This window comes from Pseudophryne corroboree, chromosome 11 (assembly GCF_028390025.1).
Source record: "Pseudophryne corroboree isolate aPseCor3 chromosome 11, aPseCor3.hap2, whole genome shotgun sequence".
NCBI lineage: Eukaryota > Metazoa > Chordata > Amphibia > Anura > Myobatrachidae > Pseudophryne > Pseudophryne corroboree.
In genome coordinates, this window is record NC_086454.1 from 68,940,186 (window position 1) to 68,958,524 (window position 18,339).

The following is an 18,339-nucleotide window of genomic DNA, read 5'->3' on the forward strand; positions in this document are numbered from 1 at the left end:
TTAGATATATCATTTTTCTTTGTGAAGCTCTAGGGCACAGGTTCTCAAACTCGGTCCTCAGGACCCCACACAGTGCAAGTTTTGCAGATCTCCTCACAAAATCACAAGTGAAATAATTAGCTCCACTTGTGGACCTTTTAAAATGTGTCAGTGAGTAATTAATACACCTGCGCACTTGCTGGGTTACCTGCAAAACATGCACTGTGTGGAGTCCTGAGGACCGAGTTTGAGAACCACTGCTCTAGGGCATCATGTGGTGCTGTGGCTTAGTTGGTTAAAGCGCCTGTCTAGTAAACAGGAGATCCTGAGTTCAAATCTCAGCAGCGCCTTTCATTTATTATCATCAACTCAGAACATAGTTTGTTGTTAATTCATCACAAAAAGACATGTGAATGCTTCAGCAGCCTTTACCCTTTCTCACACGTTCAGTAATATGTACCACATTTCTAGATACAGTCCAAATCAGAAAACACAAAAAAATGCAATATTCCCCTTTTTTAATATCAGTTATTTTGTAGAAGTAAATTGATGCCAAGGTAACTAGAAAAGAATTCCAGAAATTGCCAATCATCATGTCTGAGCAATCTCCAGGAACAATATGGTGTCCAGTCAGAGGAAATGTTTAAACAAAAGTCAGTAACAATGTGAGTTTCTCAAGATAAATTGATAGACAATTTAGTCATCAGAGTTTGGGGAGCAATAGAAAATAATGGATTATTTGTTACTTAACATAAACAATATTGTGTTAGGAAAGCAATTCCAGAAATAAATCTTTCCATTTATTGAGCAAGCTTCCAGATAAAATGTTAACAATAATTCTATCATTGAGATCTCATGTTTTCATTTCACGATTACTTTTTAACTGTATGAGTACCAACAATAGACTGACTTTAATTTCCCAGGGATGACTACATTAATAAGAACACCATAATATCTATTACAATAAAGAATATTAACAAGTGACGTGAACAAACATTGTAAGAATGTAGGGCCTTTATATACAAAATAAAGGAGAAAAAAGCATTATATAACTTACTGTAAGTTTCCAACTGTTTAAAGAATTAATAAAATACTAGTTTCAAAAAAAATATAAAAATAATAAAAAATATTATACTTTAGACATATAATTTTTCATTATATGTAAGGCAGTGCAAGTGGTGCTGTGGCTTAGTTGGTTAAAGTGCCTGTCTAGTAAACAGGAGATCCTGCGTTCATATCTCAGCAGTACCTTTGCTTGATACCTTTTTATCACACCAGTATGTAGTTTTTTGTTGATGGATAACAAAATAAGATGTGTAAAACCTTTATCTGCTTTCACTTTGGCACATTTGGTCACCAATGTAAAAAAGTTTAAAGATGCCATCCATGTCAGAAGACGACAAACAACAAAACTTCACCCTATTTCAACATAAGTTAATTTGTAGAAATATGCCTATGTTAAGGTAAATAGATGAATTTTTACAAAATAGCCTTCATCATATTGGGTAAACTGCAAAATTAATTTAGAGTACATTAAAAAGAGAATAACACAGAAAGTGTTAAAATGTCTGTAAAAAAGTAAGTTTCCCAAGGTACAGTAATTTGAGAGTCAGTTTAGTCATCATAGCTAGAGAATCATTGACATTTAACCCATATTTATTTCCATAACATCCTTAAAATTGTGTTAGGAAAATACTTCTTGATGAAAAGCTAAACTTATCTTGAAAAAGCATCAATAAAGAATGCTAACCATAATTCTGACTTTTTAAAACAGAGTTCTTAATTTTACTACATGTTTTTGTTTTCTGAATATCAAAAATTAATTGACATTTATTCCCATGTAGCATTACTTACAGAGAAATCAATAAAAGTGCTTAAAAATATTAGAAAATTACTTTGACAAGATATTTTAAGAATGAAGGTCCTGTAAATCATGAATGAAAAGAGAGAACACAACTTTCTATTTATACTCTAAATTTCCACCGGTTTGAAAAATTGATGAAGCAATAGTTATAAGAATATCAAAAATTGTTACCAAATAGCATATCTTAGATATATCATTTTTCTTTGTGAAGCTCTAGGGCATCATGTGGTGCTGTGGCTTAGTTGGTTAAAGCGCCTGTCTAGTAAACAGGAGATCCTGAGTTCAAATCTCAGCAGCGCCTTTCATTTATTTTCATCAACTCAGAACATAGTTTGTTGATAATTCATCACAAAAAGACATGTGAATGCTTCAGCAGCCTTTACCCTTTCTCACATGTTCAGTAATATGTACCACATTTCTAGATACAGTCCAAATCAGAAAACACAAAAAAATGCAATATTCCCCTTTTTTTAATATCAGTTATTTTGTAGAAGTAAATTGATGCCAAGGTAACTAGAAAAGAATTCCAGAAATTGCCAATCATCATGTCTGAGCAATCTCCAGGAACAATATGGTGTCCAGTCAGAGGAAATGTTTAAACAAAAGTCAGTAACAATGTGAGTTTCTCAAGATAAATTGATAGACAATTTAGTCATCAGAGTTTGGGGAGCAATAGAAAATAATGGATTATTTGTTACTTAACATAAACAATATTGTGTTAGGAAAGCAATTCCAGAAATAAATCTTTCCATTTATTGAGCAAGCTTCCAGATAAAATGTTAACAATAATTCTATCATTGAGATCTCATGTTTTCATTTCACGATTACTTTTTAACTGTATGAGTACCAACAATAGACTGACTTTAATTTCCCAGGGATGACTACATTAATAAGAACGCCATAATATCTATTACAATAAAGCATATTAACAAGTGACTTGAACAAGACATTGTAAGAATGTAGGGCCTGTATATACAAAATAAAGGAGAAAAAAGCATTATATAACTTACTGTAAGTTTCCAACTGTTTAAAGAATTAATAAAATACTAGTTTCAAAAATATATATAAAAATAATAAAAAATATTATACTTTAGACATATAATTTGTCATTATATGTAAGGCAGTGCAAGTGGTGCTGTGGCTTAGTTGGTTAAAGTGCCTGTCTAGTAAACAGGAGATCCTGAGTTCATATCTCAGCAGTACCTTTGCTTGATACCTTTTTATCACACCAGTATGTAGTTTTTTGTTGATGCATAACAAAATAAGATGTGTAAAACCTTTATCTGCTTTCACTTTGGCACATTTATTCACCAATGTAAAAAAGTTTAAAGATGCCATCCATGTCAGAAGACGACAAACAACAAAACTTCACCCTATTTCAACATAAGTTAATTTGTAGAAATATGCCTATGTTAAGGTAAATAGATGAATTTTTACAAAATAGCCTTCATCATATTGGGTAAACTGCAAAATTAATTTAGAGTACATTAAAAAGAGAATAACACAGAAAGTGTTAAAATGTCTGTAAAAAAGTAAGTTTCCCAAGGTACAGTAATTTGAGAGTCAGTTTAGTCATCATAGCTAGAGAATCATTGACATTTAACCCATATTTATTTTCATAACATCCTTAAAATTGTGTTAGGAAAATACTTCTTGATGAAAAGCTAAACTTCTCTTGAAAAAGCATCAATAAAGAATGCTAACCATAATTCTGACTTTTTAAAACAGAGTTCTTAATTTTACTACATGTTTTTGTTTTCTGAATATCAAAAATTAATTGACATTTATTCCCATGTAGCATTACTTACAGAGAAATCAATAAAAGTGCTAAAAAAATTTTTAGAAAATTACTTTGACAAGATATTTTAAGAATGAAGGTCCTGTAAATCATGAATGAAAAGAGACAACACAACTTTCTATTTATACTCTAAATTTCCACCGGTTTGAAAAATTAATGAAGCAATAGTTATAAGAATATCAAAAATTGTTACCAAATAGCATATTTTAGATATATCATTTTTCTTTGTGAAGCTCTAGGGCACAGGTTCTCAAACTCGGTCCTCAGGACCCCACACAGTGCAAGTTTTGCAGATCTCCTCACAAAATCACAAGTGAAATAATTAGCTCCACTTGTGGACCTTTTAAAATGTGTCAGTGAGTAATTAATACACCTGCGCACTTGCTGGGTTACCTGCAAAACATGCACTGTGTGGAGTCCTGAGGACCGAGTTTGAGAACCACTGCTCTAGGGCATCATGTGGTGCTGTGGCTTAGTTGGTTAAAGCGCCTGTCTAGTAAACAGGAGATCCTGAGTTCAAATCTCAGCAGCGCCTTTCATTTATTATCATCAACTCAGAACATAGTTTGTTGTTAATTCATCACAAAAAGACATGTGAATGCTTCAGCAGCCTTTACCCTTTCTCACACGTTCAGTAATATGTACCACATTTCTAGATACAGTCCAAATCAGAAAACACAAAAAAATGCAATATTCCCCTTTTTTAATATCAGTTATTTTGTAGAAGTAAATTGATGCCAAGGTAACTAGAAAAGAATTCCAGAAATTGCCAATCATCATGTCTGAGCAATCTCCAGGAACAATATGGTGTCCAGTCAGAGGAAATGTTTAAACAAAAGTCAGTAACAATGTGAGTTTCTCAAGATAAATTGATAGACAATTTAGTCATCAGAGTTTGGGGAGCAATAGAAAATAATGGATTATTTGTTACTTAACATAAACAATATTGTGTTAGGAAAGCAATTCCAGAAATAAATCTTTCCATTTATTGAGCAAGCTTCCAGATAAAATGTTAACAATAATTCTATCATTGAGATCTCATGTTTTCATTTCACGATTACTTTTTAACTGTATGAGTACCAACAATAGACTGACTTTAATTTCCCAGGGATGACTACATTAATAAGAACACCATAATATCTATTACAATAAAGAATATTAACAAGTGACGTGAACAAACATTGTAAGAATGTAGGGCCTTTATATACAAAATAAAGGAGAAAAAAGCATTATATAACTTACTGTAAGTTTCCAACTGTTTAAAGAATTAATAAAATACTAGTTTCAAAAAAAATATAAAAATAATAAAAAATATTATACTTTAGACATATAATTTTTCATTATATGTAAGGCAGTGCAAGTGGTGCTGTGGCTTAGTTGGTTAAAGTGCCTGTCTAGTAAACAGGAGATCCTGCGTTCATATCTCAGCAGTACCTTTGCTTGATACCTTTTTATCACACCAGTATGTAGTTTTTTGTTGATGGATAACAAAATAAGATGTGTAAAACCTTTATCTGCTTTCACTTTGGCACATTTGGTCACCAATGTAAAAAAGTTTAAAGATGCCATCCATGTCAGAAGACGACAAACAACAAAACTTCACCCTATTTCAACATAAGTTAATTTGTAGAAATATGCCTATGTTAAGGTAAATAGATGAATTTTTACAAAATAGCCTTCATCATATTGGGTAAACTGCAAAATTAATTTAGAGTACATTAAAAAGAGAATAACACAGAAAGTGTTAAAATGTCTGTAAAAAAGTAAGTTTCCCAAGGTACAGTAATTTGAGAGTCAGTTTAGTCATCATAGCTAGAGAATCATTGACATTTAACCCATATTTATTTCCATAACATCCTTAAAATTGTGTTAGGAAAATACTTCTTGATGAAAAGCTAAACTTATCTTGAAAAAGCATCAATAAAGAATGCTAACCATAATTCTGACTTTTTAAAACAGAGTTCTTAATTTTACTACATGTTTTTGTTTTCTGAATATCAAAAATTAATTGACATTTATTCCCATGTAGCATTACTTACAGAGAAATCAATAAAAGTGCTTAAAAATATTAGAAAATTACTTTGACAAGATATTTTAAGAATGAAGGTCCTGTAAATCATGAATGAAAAGAGAGAACACAACTTTCTATTTATACTCTAAATTTCCACCGGTTTGAAAAATTGATGAAGCAATAGTTATAAGAATATCAAAAATTGTTACCAAATAGCATATCTTAGATATATCATTTTTCTTTGTGAAGCTCTAGGGCATCATGTGGTGCTGTGGCTTAGTTGGTTAAAGCGCCTGTCTAGTAAACAGGAGATCCTGAGTTCAAATCTCAGCAGCGCCTTTCATTTATTTTCATCAACTCAGAACATAGTTTGTTGATAATTCATCACAAAAAGACATGTGAATGCTTCAGCAGCCTTTACCCTTTCTCACATGTTCAGTAATATGTACCACATTTCTAGATACAGTCCAAATCAGAAAACACAAAAAAATGCAATATTCCCCTTTTTTTAATATCAGTTATTTTGTAGAAGTAAATTGATGCCAAGGTAACTAGAAAAGAATTCCAGAAATTGCCAATCATCATGTCTGAGCAATCTCCAGGAACAATATGGTGTCCAGTCAGAGGAAATGTTTAAACAAAAGTCAGTAACAATGTGAGTTTCTCAAGATAAATTGATAGACAATTTAGTCATCAGAGTTTGGGGAGCAATAGAAAATAATGGATTATTTGTTACTTAACATAAACAATATTGTGTTAGGAAAGCAATTCCAGAAATAAATCTTTCCATTTATTGAGCAAGCTTCCAGATAAAATGTTAACAATAATTCTATCATTGAGATCTCATGTTTTCATTTCACGATTACTTTTTAACTGTATGAGTACCAACAATAGACTGACTTTAATTTCCCAGGGATGACTACATTAATAAGAACGCCATAATATCTATTACAATAAAGCATATTAACAAGTGACTTGAACAAGACATTGTAAGAATGTAGGGCCTGTATATACAAAATAAAGGAGAAAAAAGCATTATATAACTTACTGTAAGTTTCCAACTGTTTAAAGAATTAATAAAATACTAGTTTCAAAAATATATATAAAAATAATAAAAAATATTATACTTTAGACATATAATTTGTCATTATATGTAAGGCAGTGCAAGTGGTGCTGTGGCTTAGTTGGTTAAAGTGCCTGTCTAGTAAACAGGAGATCCTGAGTTCATATCTCAGCAGTACCTTTGCTTGATACCTTTTTATCACACCAGTATGTAGTTTTTTGTTGATGCATAACAAAATAAGATGTGTAAAACCTTTATCTGCTTTCACTTTGGCACATTTATTCACCAATGTAAAAAAGTTTAAAGATGCCATCCATGTCAGAAGACGACAAACAACAAAACTTCACCCTATTTCAACATAAGTTAATTTGTAGAAATATGCCTATGTTAAGGTAAATAGATGAATTTTTACAAAATAGCCTTCATCATATTGGGTAAACTGCAAAATTAATTTAGAGTACATTAAAAAGAGAATAACACAGAAAGTGTTAAAATGTCTGTAAAAAAGTAAGTTTCCCAAGGTACAGTAATTTGAGAGTCAGTTTAGTCATCATAGCTAGAGAATCATTGACATTTAACCCATATTTATTTTCATAACATCCTTAAAATTGTGTTAGGAAAATACTTCTTGATGAAAAGCTAAACTTCTCTTGAAAAAGCATCAATAAAGAATGCTAACCATAATTCTGACTTTTTAAAACAGAGTTCTTAATTTTACTACATGTTTTTGTTTTCTGAATATCAAAAATTAATTGACATTTATTCCCATGTAGCATTACTTACAGAGAAATCAATAAAAGTGCTAAAAATTTTTTTAGAAAATTACTTTGACAAGATATTTTAAGAATGAAGGTCCTGTAAATCATGAATGAAAAGAGACAACACAACTTTCTATTTATACTCTAAATTTCCACCGGTTTGAAAAATTAATGAAGCAATAGTTATAAGAATATCAAAAATTGTTACCAAATAGCATATTTTAGATATATCATTTTTCTTTGTGAAGCTCTAGGGCACAGGTTCTCAAACTCGGTCCTCAGGACCCCACACAGTGCAAGTTTTGCAGATCTCCTCACAAAATCACAAGTGAAATAATTAGCTCCACTTGTGGACCTTTTAAAATGTGTCAGTGAGTAATTAATACACCTGCGCACTTGCTGGGTTACCTGCAAAACATGCACTGTGTGGAGTCCTGAGGACCGAGTTTGAGAACCACTGCTCTAGGGCATCATGTGGTGCTGTGGCTTAGTTGGTTAAAGCGCCTGTCTAGTAAACAGGAGATCCTGAGTTCAAATCTCAGCAGCGCCTTTCATTTATTATCATCAACTCAGAACATAGTTTGTTGTTAATTCATCACAAAAAGACATGTGAATGCTTCAGCAGCCTTTACCCTTTCTCACACGTTCAGTAATATGTACCACATTTCTAGATACAGTCCAAATCAGAAAACACAAAAAAATGCAATATTCCCCTTTTTTAATATCAGTTATTTTGTAGAAGTAAATTGATGCCAAGGTAACTAGAAAAGAATTCCAGAAATTGCCAATCATCATGTCTGAGCAATCTCCAGGAACAATATGGTGTCCAGTCAGAGGAAATGTTTAAACAAAAGTCAGTAACAATGTGAGTTTCTCAAGATAAATTGATAGACAATTTAGTCATCAGAGTTTGGGGAGCAATAGAAAATAATGGATTATTTGTTACTTAACATAAACAATATTGTGTTAGGAAAGCAATTCCAGAAATAAATCTTTCCATTTATTGAGCAAGCTTCCAGATAAAATGTTAACAATAATTCTATCATTGAGATCTCATGTTTTCATTTCACGATTACTTTTTAACTGTATGAGTACCAACAATAGACTGACTTTAATTTCCCAGGGATGACTACATTAATAAGAACACCATAATATCTATTACAATAAAGAATATTAACAAGTGACGTGAACAAACATTGTAAGAATGTAGGGCCTTTATATACAAAATAAAGGAGAAAAAAGCATTATATAACTTACTGTAAGTTTCCAACTGTTTAAAGAATTAATAAAATACTAGTTTCAAAAAAATATATAAAAATAATAAAAAATATTATACTTTAGACATATAATTTGTCATTATATGTAAGGCAGTGCAAGTGGTTCTGTGGCTTAGTTGGTTAAAGTGCCTGTCTAGTAAACAGGAGATCCTGAGTTCATATCTCAGCAGTACCTTTGCTTGATACCTTTTTATCACACCAGTATGTAGTTTTTTGTTGATGGATAACAAAATAAGATGTGTAAAACCTTTATCTGCTTTCACTTTGGCACATTTGGTCACCAATGTAAAAAAGTTTAAAGATGCCATCCATGTCAGAAGACGACAAACAACAAAACTTCACCCTATTTCAACATAAGTTAATTTGTAGAAATATGCCTATGTTAAGGTAAATAGATGAATTTTTACAAAATAGCCTTCATCATATTGGGTAAACTGCAAAATTAATTTAGAGTACATTAAAAAGAGAATAACACAGAAAGTGTTAAAATGTCTGTAAAAAAGTAAGTTTCCCAAGGTACAGTAATTTGAGAGTCAGTTTAGTCATCATAGCTAGAGAATCATTGACATTTAACCCATATTTATTTCCATAACATCCTTAAAATTGTGTTAGGAAAATACTTCTTGATGAAAAGCTAAACTTCTCTTGAAAAAGCATCAATAAAGAATGCTAACCATAATTCTGACTTTTTAAAACAGAGTTCTTAATTTTACTACATGTTTTTGTTTTCTGAATATCAAAAATTAATTGACATTTATTCCCATGTAGCATTACTTACAGAGAAATCAATAAAAGTGCTAAAAATTTTTTTTGAAAATTACTTTGACAAGATATTTTAAGAATGAAGGTCCTGTAAATCATGAATGAAAAGAGACAACACAACTTTCTATTTATACTCTAAATTTCCACCGGTTTGAAAAATTAATGAAGCAATAGTTATAAGAATATCAAAAATTGTTACCAAATAGCATATTTTAGATATATCATTTTTCTTTGTGAAGCTCTAGGGCACAGGTTCTCAAACTCGGTCCTCAGGACCCCACACAGTGCAAGTTTTGCAGATCTCCTCACAAAATCACAAGTGAAATAATTAGCTCCACTTGTGGACCTTTTAAAATGTGTCAGTGAGTAATTAATACACCTGCGCACTTGCTGGGTTACCTGCAAAACATGCACTGTGTGGAGTCCTGAGGACCGAGTTTGAGAACCACTGCTCTAGGGCATCATGTGGTGCTGTGGCTTTGTTGGTTAAAGCGCCTGTCTAGTAAACAGGAGATCCTGAGTTCAAATCTCAGCAGCGCCTTTCATTTATTATCATCAACTCAGAACATAGTTTGTTGTTAATTCATCACAAAAAGACATGTGAATGCTTCAGCAGCCTTTACCCTTTCTCACACGTTCAGTAATATGTACCACATTTCTAGATACAGTCCAAATCAGAAAACACAAAAAAATGCAATATTCCCCTTTTTTAATATCAGTTATTTTGTAGAAGTAAATTGATGCCAAGGTAACTAGAAAAGAATTCCAGAAATTGCCAATCATCATGTCTGAGCAATCTCCAGGAACAATATGGTGTCCAGTCAGAGGAAATGTTTAAACAAAAGTCAGTAACAATGTGAGTTTCTCAAGATAAATTGATAGACAATTTAGTCATCAGAGTTTGGGGAGCAATAGAAAATAATGGATTATTTGTTACTTAACATAAACAATATTGTGTTAGGAAAGCAATTCCAGAAATAAATCTTTCCATTTATTGAGCAAGCTTCCAGATAAAATGTTAACAATAATTCTATCATTGAGATCTCATGTTTTCATTTCACGATTACTTTTTAACTGTATGAGTACCAACAATAGACTGACTTTAATTTCCCAGGGATGACTACATTAATAAGAACACCATAATATCTATTACAATAAAGAATATTAACAAGTGACGTGAACAAACATTGTAAGAATGTAGGGCCTTTATATACAAAATAAAGGAGAAAAAAGCATTATATAACTTACTGTAAGTTTCCAACTGTTTAAAGAATTAATAAAATACTAGTTTCAAAAAAATATATAAAAATAATAAAAAATATTATACTTTAGACATATAATTTGTCATTATATGTAAGGCAGTGCAAGTGGTGCTGTGGCTTAGTTGGTTAAAGTGCCTGTCTAGTAAACAGGAGATCCTGAGTTTATATCTCAGCAGTACCTTTGCTTGATACCTTTTTATCACACCAGTATGTAGTTTTTTGTTGATGCATAACAAAATAAGATGTGTAAAACCTTTATCTGCTTTCACTTTGGCACATTTGGTCACCAATGTAAAAAAGTTTAAAGATGCCATCCATGTCAGAAGATGACAAACAACAAAACTTCACCCTATTTCAACATAAGTTACTTTGTAGAAATATGCCTATGTTAAGGTAAATAGATGAATTTTTACAAAATAGCCTTCATCATATTGGGTAAACTGCAAAATTAATTTAGAGTACATTTAAAAGAGAATAACACAGAAAGTGTTAAAATGTCTGTAAAAAAGTAAGTTTCCCAAGGTACAGTAATTTGAGAGTCAGTTTAGTCATCATAGCTAGAGAATCATTGACATTTAACCCATATTTATTTCCATAACATCCTTAAAATTGTGTTAGGAAAATACTTCTTGATGAAAAGCTAAACTTCTCTTGAAAAAGCATTAATAAAGAATGCTATCCATAATTCTGACTTTTTAAAACAGAGTTCTTAATTTTACTACATGTTTTTGTTTTCTGAATATCAAAAAATAATTGACATTTATTCCCATGTAGCATTACTTACAGAGAAATCAATAAAAGTGCTTAAAAAAATATTAGAAAAATACTTTGACAAGATATTTTAAGAATGAAGGTCCTGTAAATCATGAATGAAAAGAGAGAACACAACTTTCTATTTATACTCTAAATTTCCACCGGTTTGAAAAATTGATGAAGCAATAGTTATAAGAATATCAAAAATTGTTATCAAATAGCATATCTTAGATATATAATTTTTCTTTGTGAAGCTCTAGAGCATAATGTGGTGCTGTGGCTTAATTGATTAAAGCGCCTGTCTAGTAAACAGGAGATCCTGAGTTCAAATCTCAGCAGCGCCTTTCATTTATTTTCATCAACTCAGAACATAGTTTGTTGATAATTCATCACAAAAAGACATGTGAATGCTTCAGCAGCCTTTACCCTTTCTCACATGTTCAGTAATATGTACCACATTTCTAGATACAGTCCAAATCAGAAAACACAAAAAAATGCAATATTCCCCTTTTTTAATATCAGTTATTTTGTAGAAGTAAATTGATGCCAAGGTAACTAGAAAAGAATTCTAGAAATTGCCAATCATCATGTCTGAGCAATCTCCAGGAACAATATGGTGTCCAGTCAGAGGAAATGTTTAAACAAAAGTCAGTAACAATGTGAGTTTCTCAAGATAAATTGATAGACAATTTAGTCATCAGAGTTTGGGGAGCAATAGAAAATAATGGATTATTTGTTACTTAACATAAACAATATTGTGTTAGGAAAGCAATTCCAGAAATAAATCTTTCCATTTATTGAGCAAGCTTCCAGATAAAATGTTAACAATAATTCTATCATTGAGATCTCATGTTTTCATTTCACGATTACTTTTTAACTGTATGAGTACCAACAATAGACTGACTTTAATTTCCCAGGGATGACTACATTAATAAGAACGCCATAATATCTATTACAATAAAGAATATTAACAAGTGACGTGAACAAACATTGTAAGAATGTAGGGCCTGTATATACAAAATAAAGGAGAAAAAAGCATTATATAACTTACTGTAAGTTTCCAACTGTTTAAAGAATTAATAAAATACTAGTTTCAAAAAAATATATAAAAATAATAAAAAATATTATACTTTAGACATATAATTTGTCATTATATGTAAGGCAGTGCAAGTGGTGCTGTGGCTTAGTTGGTTAAAGTGCCTGTCTAGTAAACAGGAGATCCTGCGTTCATATCTCAGCAGTACCTTTGCTTGATACCTTTTTATCACACCAGTATGTAGTTTTTTGTTGATGGATAACAAAATAAGATGTGTAAAACCTTTATCTGCTTTCACTTTGGCACATTTGGTCACCAATGTAAAAAAGTTTAAAGATGCCATCCATGTCAGAAGACAACAAACAACAAAACTTCACCCTATTTCAACATAAGTTAATTTGTAGAAATATGCCTATGTTAAGGTAAATAGATGATTTTTTACAAAATAGCCTTCATCATATTGGGTAAACTGCAAAATTAATTTAGAGTACATTAAAAAGAGAATAACACAGAAAGTGTTAAAATGTCTGTAAAAAAGTAAGTTTCCCAAGGTACAGTAATTTGAGAGTCAGTTTAGTCATCATAGCTAGAGAATCATTGACATTTAACCCATATTTATTTCCATAACATCCTTAAAATTGTGTTAGGAAAATACTTCTTGATGAAAAGCTAAACTTCTCTTGAAAAAGCATCAATAAAGAATGCTAACCATAATTCTGACTTTTTAAAACAGAGTTCTTAATTTTACTACATGTTTTTGTTTTCTGAATATCAAAAAATAATTGACATTTATTCCCATGTAGCATTACTTACAGAGAAATCAATAAAAGTGCTAAAAAAATTTTTCGAAAATTACTTTGACAAGATATTTTAAGAATAAAGGTCCTGTAAATCATGAATGAAAAGAGACAACACAACTTTCTATTTATAATCTAAATTTCCACCGGTTTGAAAAATTAATGAAGCAATAGTTATAAGAATATCAAAAATTGTTACCAAATAGCATATTTTAGATATATCATTTTTCTTTGTGAAGCTCTTGGGCATCATGTGGTGCTGTGGCTTAGTTGGTTAAAGCGCCTGTCTAGTAAACAGGAGATCCTGAGTTCAAATCTCAGCAGCGCCTTTTATTTATTATCATCAACTCAGAACATAGTTTGTTGTTAATTCATCACAAAAAGACATGTGAATGCTTCAGCAGCCTTTACCCTTTCTCACACATTCAGTAATATGTACCACATTTCTAGATACAGTCCAAATCAGAAAACACAAAAAATGCAATATTCCCCTTTTTTTAATATCAGTTATTTTGTAGAAGTAAATTGATGCCAAGGTAACTAGAAACGAATTCCAGAAATTGCCAATCATCATGTCTGAGCAATCTCCAGGAACAATATGGTGTCCAGTCAGAGGAAATGTTTAAACAAAAGTCAGTAACAATGTGAGTTTCTCAAGATAAATTGATAGACAATTTAGTCATCAGTGTTTGGGGAGCAATAGAAAATAATGGATTATTTGTTACTTTACATAAACAATATTGTGTTAGGAAAGCAATTCCAGAAATAAATCTTTCCATTATTGAGCAAGCTTCCAGATAAAATGTTAACATTAATTCTATCATTGAGATCTCATGTTTTCATTTCACGATTACTTTTTAACTGTATGAGTACCAACAATAGACTGACTTTAATTTCCCAGGGATGACTACATTAATAAGAACGCCATAATATCTATTACAATAAAGCATATTAACAAGTGACTTGAACAAGACATTGTAAGAATGTAGGGCCTGTATATACAAAATAAAGGAGAAAAAAGCATTATATAACTTACTGTAAGTTTCCAACTGTTTAAAGAATTAATAAAATACTAGTTTCAAAAAAATATATAAAAATAATAAAAAATATTATACTTTAGACATATAATTTGTCATTATATGTAAGGCAGTGCAAGTGGTGCTGTGGCTTAGTTGGTTAAAGTGCCTGTCTAGTAAACAGGAGATCCTGAGTTCATATCTCAGCAGTACCTTTGCTTGATACCTTTTTATCACACCAGTATGTAGTTTTTTGTTGATGCATAACAAAATAAGATGTGTAAAACCTTTTTCTGCTTTCACTTTGGCACATTTGGTCACCAATGTAAAAAAGTTTAAAGATGCCATCCATGTCAGAAGACGACAAACAACAAAACTTCACCCTATTTCAACATAAGTTAATTTGTAGAAATATGCCTATGTTAAGGTAAATAGATGAATTTTTACAAAATAACCTTCATCATATTGGGTAAACTGCAAAATTAATTTAGAGTACATTTAAAAGAGAATAACACAGAAAGTGTTAAAATGTCTGTAAAAAAGTAAGTTTCCCAAGGTACAGTAATTTGAGAGTCAGTTTAGTCATCATAGCTAGAGAATCATTGACATTTAACCCATATTTATTTCCATAACATCCTTAAAATTGTGTTAGGAAAATACTTCTTGATGAAAAGCTAAACTTCTCTTGAAAAAGCATCAATAAAGAATGCTAACCATAATTCTGACTTTTTAAAACAGAGTTCTTAATTTTACTACATGTTTTTGTTTTCTGAATATCAAAAATTAATTGACATTTATTCCCATGTAGCATTACTTACAGAGAAATCAATAAAAGTGCTTAAAAAAATATTAGAAAATTACTTTGACAAGATATTTTAAGAATGAAGGTCCTGTAAATCATGAATGAAAAGAGAGAACACAACTTTCTATTTATACTCTAAATTTCCACCGGTTTGAAAAATTGATGAAGCAATAGTTATAAGAATATCAAAAATTGTTACCAAATAGCATATCTTAGATATATAATTTTTCTTTGTGAAGCTCTAGGGCATCATGTGGTGCTGTGGCTTAATTGATTAAAGCGCCTGTCTAGTAAACAGGAGATCCTGAGTTCAAATCTCAGCAGCGCCTTTCATTTATTTTCATCAACTCAGAACATAGTTTGTTGATAATTCATCACAAAAAGACATGTGAATGCTTCAGCAGCCTTTACCCTTTCTCACATGTTCAGTAATATGTACCACATTTCTAGATACAGTCCAAATCAGAAAACACAAAAAAATGCAATATTCCCCTTTTTTAATATCAGTTATTTTGTAGAAGTAAATTGATGCCAAGGTAACTAGAAAAGAATTCTAGAAATTGCCAATCATCATGTCTGAGCAATCTCCAGGAACAATATGGTGTACAGTCAGAGGAAATGTTTAAACAAAAGTCAGTAACAATGTGAGTTTCTCAAGATAAATTGATAGACAATTTAGTCATCAGAGTTTGGGGAGCAATAGAAAATAATGGATTATTTGTTACTTAACATAAACAATATTATGTTAGGAAAGCAATTCCAGAAATAAATCTTTCCATTTATTGAGCAAGCTTCCAGATAAAATGTTAACAATAATTCTATCATTGAGATCTCATGTTTTCATTTCACGATTACTTTTTAACTGTATGAGTACCAACAATAGACTGACTTTAATTTCCCAGGGATGACTACATTAATAAGAACACCATAATATCTATTACAATAAAGAATATTAACAAGTGACGTGAACAAACATTGTAAGAATGTAGGGCCTGTATATACAAAATAAAGGAGAAAAAAGCATTATATAACTTACTGTAAGTTTCCAACTGTTTGAAGAATTAATAAAATACTCGTTTCAAAAATATATATAAAAATAATAAAAAATATTATACTTTAGACATATAATTTGTCATTATATGTAAGGCAGTGCAAGTGGTGCTGTGGCTTAGTTGGTTAAAGTGCCTGTCTAGTAAACAGGAGATCCTGCGTTCATATCTCAGCAGTACCTTTGCTTGATACCTTTTTATCACACCAGTATGTAGTTTTTTGTTGATGGATAACAAAATAAGATGTGTAAAACCTTTATCTGCTTTCACTTTGGCACATTTGGTCACCAATGTAAAAAAGTTTAAAGATGCCATCCATGTCAGAAGACGACAAACAACAAAACTTCACCCTATTTCAACATAAGTTAATTTGTAGAAATATGCCTATGTTAAGGTAAATAGATGAATTTTTACAAAATAGCCTTCATCATATTGGGTAAACTGCAAAATTAATTTAGAGTACATTAAAAAGAGAATAACACAGAAAGTGTTAAAATGTCTGTAAAAAAGTAAGTTTCCCAAGGTACAGTAATTTGAGAGTCAGTTTAGTCATCATAGCTAGAGAATCATTGACATTTAACCCATATTTATTTCCATAACATCCTTAAAATTGTGTTAGGAAAATACTTCTTGATGAAAAGCTAAACTTCTCTTGAAAAAGCATCAATAAAGAATGCTAACCATAATTCTGACTTTTTAAAACAGAGTTCTTAATTTTACTACATGTTTTTGTTTTCTGAATATCAAAAATTAATTGACATTTATTCCCATGTAGCATTACTTACAGAGAAATCAATAAAAGTGCTTAAAAAAAATTAGAAAATTACTTTGACAAGATATTTTAAGAATGAAGGTCCTGTAAATCATGAATGAAAAGAGAGAACACAACTTTCTATTTATACTCTAAATTTCCACCTGTTTGAAAAATTGATGAAGCAATAGTTATAAGAATATCAAAAATTGTTACCAAATAGCATATCTTAGATATATAATTTTTCTTTGTGAAGCTCTAGGGCATCATGTGGTGCTGTGGCTTAATTGATTAAAGCGCCTGTCTAGTAAACAGGAGATCCTGAGTTCAAATCTCAGCAGCGCCTTTCATTTATTTTCATCAACTCAGAACATAGTTTGTTGATAATTCATCACAAAAAGACATGTGAATGCTTCAGCAGCCTTTACCCTTTCTCACATGTTCAGTAATATGTACCACATTTCTAGATACAGTCCAAATCAGAAAACACAAAAAAATGCAATATTCCCCTTTTTTAATATCAGTTATTTTGTAGAAGTAAATTGATGCCAAGGTAACTAGAAAAGAATTCTAGAAATTGCCAATCATCATGTCTGAGCAATCTCCAGGAACAATATGGTGTCCAGTCAGAGGAAATGTTTAAACAAAAGTCAGTAACAATGTGAGTTTCTCAAGATAAATTGATAGACAATTTAGTCATCAGAGTTTGGGGAGCAATAGAAAATAATGGATTATTTGTTACTTAACATAAACAATATTATGTTAGGAAAGCAATTCCAGAAATAAATCTTTCCATTTATTGAGCAAGCTTCCAGATAAAATGTTAACAATAATTCTATCATTGAGATCTCATGTTTTCATTTCACGATTACTTTTTAACTGTATGAGTACCAACAATAGACTGACTTTAATTTCCCAGGGATGACTACATTAATAAGAACGCCATAATATCTATTACAATAAAGAATATTAACAAGTGACGTGAACAAACATTGTAAGAATGTAGGGCCTGTATATACAAAATAAAGGAGAAAAAAGCATTATATAACTTACTGTAAGTTTCCAACTGTTTAAAGAATTAATAAAATACTAGTTTCAAAAAAATATATAAAAATAATAAAAAATATTATACTTTAGACATATAATTTGTCATTATATGTAAGGCAGTGCAAGTGGTGCTGTGGCTTAGTTGGTTAAAGTGCCTGTCTAGTAAACAGGAGATCCTGAGTTCATATCTCAGCAGTACCTTTGCTTGATACCTTTTTATCACACCAGTATGTAGTTTTTTGTTGATGGATAACAAAATAAGATGTGTAAAACCTTTATCTGCTTTCACTTTGGCACATTTGGTCACCAATGTA

At 30.9% G+C, this 18,339-nt stretch overlaps 20 non-coding genes across 20 annotated transcripts; all 20 read left to right on the forward strand.

The window, feature by feature from the left end:
- Positions 1–255: 255 nt before the first annotated feature.
- On the forward strand, positions 256–329 carry TRNAT-AGU (transfer RNA threonine (anticodon AGU)). Its single transcript has one exon. It is a non-coding gene; the product is annotated as a tRNA-Thr (tRNA).
- Positions 330–1,156: 827 nt separating this feature from the next.
- On the forward strand, positions 1,157–1,230 carry TRNAT-AGU (transfer RNA threonine (anticodon AGU)). The gene has a single exon. It is a non-coding gene; the product is annotated as a tRNA-Thr (tRNA).
- An 840-nt stretch (positions 1,231–2,070) lies between these two features.
- TRNAT-AGU (transfer RNA threonine (anticodon AGU)) lies at positions 2,071–2,144 on the forward strand. Its single transcript has one exon. It is a non-coding gene; the product is annotated as a tRNA-Thr (tRNA).
- An 830-nt stretch (positions 2,145–2,974) lies between these two features.
- Positions 2,975–3,048, forward strand: TRNAT-AGU (transfer RNA threonine (anticodon AGU)). Its single transcript has one exon. It is a non-coding gene; the product is annotated as a tRNA-Thr (tRNA).
- Positions 3,049–4,102: 1,054 nt separating this feature from the next.
- On the forward strand, positions 4,103–4,176 carry TRNAT-AGU (transfer RNA threonine (anticodon AGU)). The gene has a single exon. It is a non-coding gene; the product is annotated as a tRNA-Thr (tRNA).
- Positions 4,177–5,003: 827 nt separating this feature from the next.
- On the forward strand, positions 5,004–5,077 carry TRNAT-AGU (transfer RNA threonine (anticodon AGU)). Its single transcript has one exon. It is a non-coding gene; the product is annotated as a tRNA-Thr (tRNA).
- Positions 5,078–5,917: 840 nt separating this feature from the next.
- On the forward strand, positions 5,918–5,991 carry TRNAT-AGU (transfer RNA threonine (anticodon AGU)). The gene has a single exon. It is a non-coding gene; the product is annotated as a tRNA-Thr (tRNA).
- Positions 5,992–6,821: 830 nt separating this feature from the next.
- TRNAT-AGU (transfer RNA threonine (anticodon AGU)) lies at positions 6,822–6,895 on the forward strand. The gene has a single exon. It is a non-coding gene; the product is annotated as a tRNA-Thr (tRNA).
- A 1,054-nt stretch (positions 6,896–7,949) lies between these two features.
- On the forward strand, positions 7,950–8,023 carry TRNAT-AGU (transfer RNA threonine (anticodon AGU)). The gene has a single exon. It is a non-coding gene; the product is annotated as a tRNA-Thr (tRNA).
- Positions 8,024–8,851: 828 nt separating this feature from the next.
- Positions 8,852–8,925, forward strand: TRNAT-AGU (transfer RNA threonine (anticodon AGU)). Its single transcript has one exon. It is a non-coding gene; the product is annotated as a tRNA-Thr (tRNA).
- Positions 8,926–9,979: 1,054 nt separating this feature from the next.
- TRNAT-AGU (transfer RNA threonine (anticodon AGU)) lies at positions 9,980–10,053 on the forward strand. The gene has a single exon. It is a non-coding gene; the product is annotated as a tRNA-Thr (tRNA).
- Positions 10,054–10,881: 828 nt separating this feature from the next.
- On the forward strand, positions 10,882–10,955 carry TRNAT-AGU (transfer RNA threonine (anticodon AGU)). The gene has a single exon. It is a non-coding gene; the product is annotated as a tRNA-Thr (tRNA).
- An 842-nt stretch (positions 10,956–11,797) lies between these two features.
- On the forward strand, positions 11,798–11,871 carry TRNAT-AGU (transfer RNA threonine (anticodon AGU)). Its single transcript has one exon. It is a non-coding gene; the product is annotated as a tRNA-Thr (tRNA).
- An 828-nt stretch (positions 11,872–12,699) lies between these two features.
- TRNAT-AGU (transfer RNA threonine (anticodon AGU)) lies at positions 12,700–12,773 on the forward strand. The gene has a single exon. It is a non-coding gene; the product is annotated as a tRNA-Thr (tRNA).
- An 842-nt stretch (positions 12,774–13,615) lies between these two features.
- On the forward strand, positions 13,616–13,689 carry TRNAT-AGU (transfer RNA threonine (anticodon AGU)). The gene has a single exon. It is a non-coding gene; the product is annotated as a tRNA-Thr (tRNA).
- An 828-nt stretch (positions 13,690–14,517) lies between these two features.
- Positions 14,518–14,591, forward strand: TRNAT-AGU (transfer RNA threonine (anticodon AGU)). Its single transcript has one exon. It is a non-coding gene; the product is annotated as a tRNA-Thr (tRNA).
- Positions 14,592–15,433: 842 nt separating this feature from the next.
- Positions 15,434–15,507, forward strand: TRNAT-AGU (transfer RNA threonine (anticodon AGU)). The gene has a single exon. It is a non-coding gene; the product is annotated as a tRNA-Thr (tRNA).
- Positions 15,508–16,335: 828 nt separating this feature from the next.
- TRNAT-AGU (transfer RNA threonine (anticodon AGU)) lies at positions 16,336–16,409 on the forward strand. The gene has a single exon. It is a non-coding gene; the product is annotated as a tRNA-Thr (tRNA).
- Positions 16,410–17,250: 841 nt separating this feature from the next.
- Positions 17,251–17,324, forward strand: TRNAT-AGU (transfer RNA threonine (anticodon AGU)). The gene has a single exon. It is a non-coding gene; the product is annotated as a tRNA-Thr (tRNA).
- Positions 17,325–18,152: 828 nt separating this feature from the next.
- On the forward strand, positions 18,153–18,226 carry TRNAT-AGU (transfer RNA threonine (anticodon AGU)). The gene has a single exon. It is a non-coding gene; the product is annotated as a tRNA-Thr (tRNA).
- The last annotated feature ends 113 nt before the right edge of the window (positions 18,227–18,339 follow it).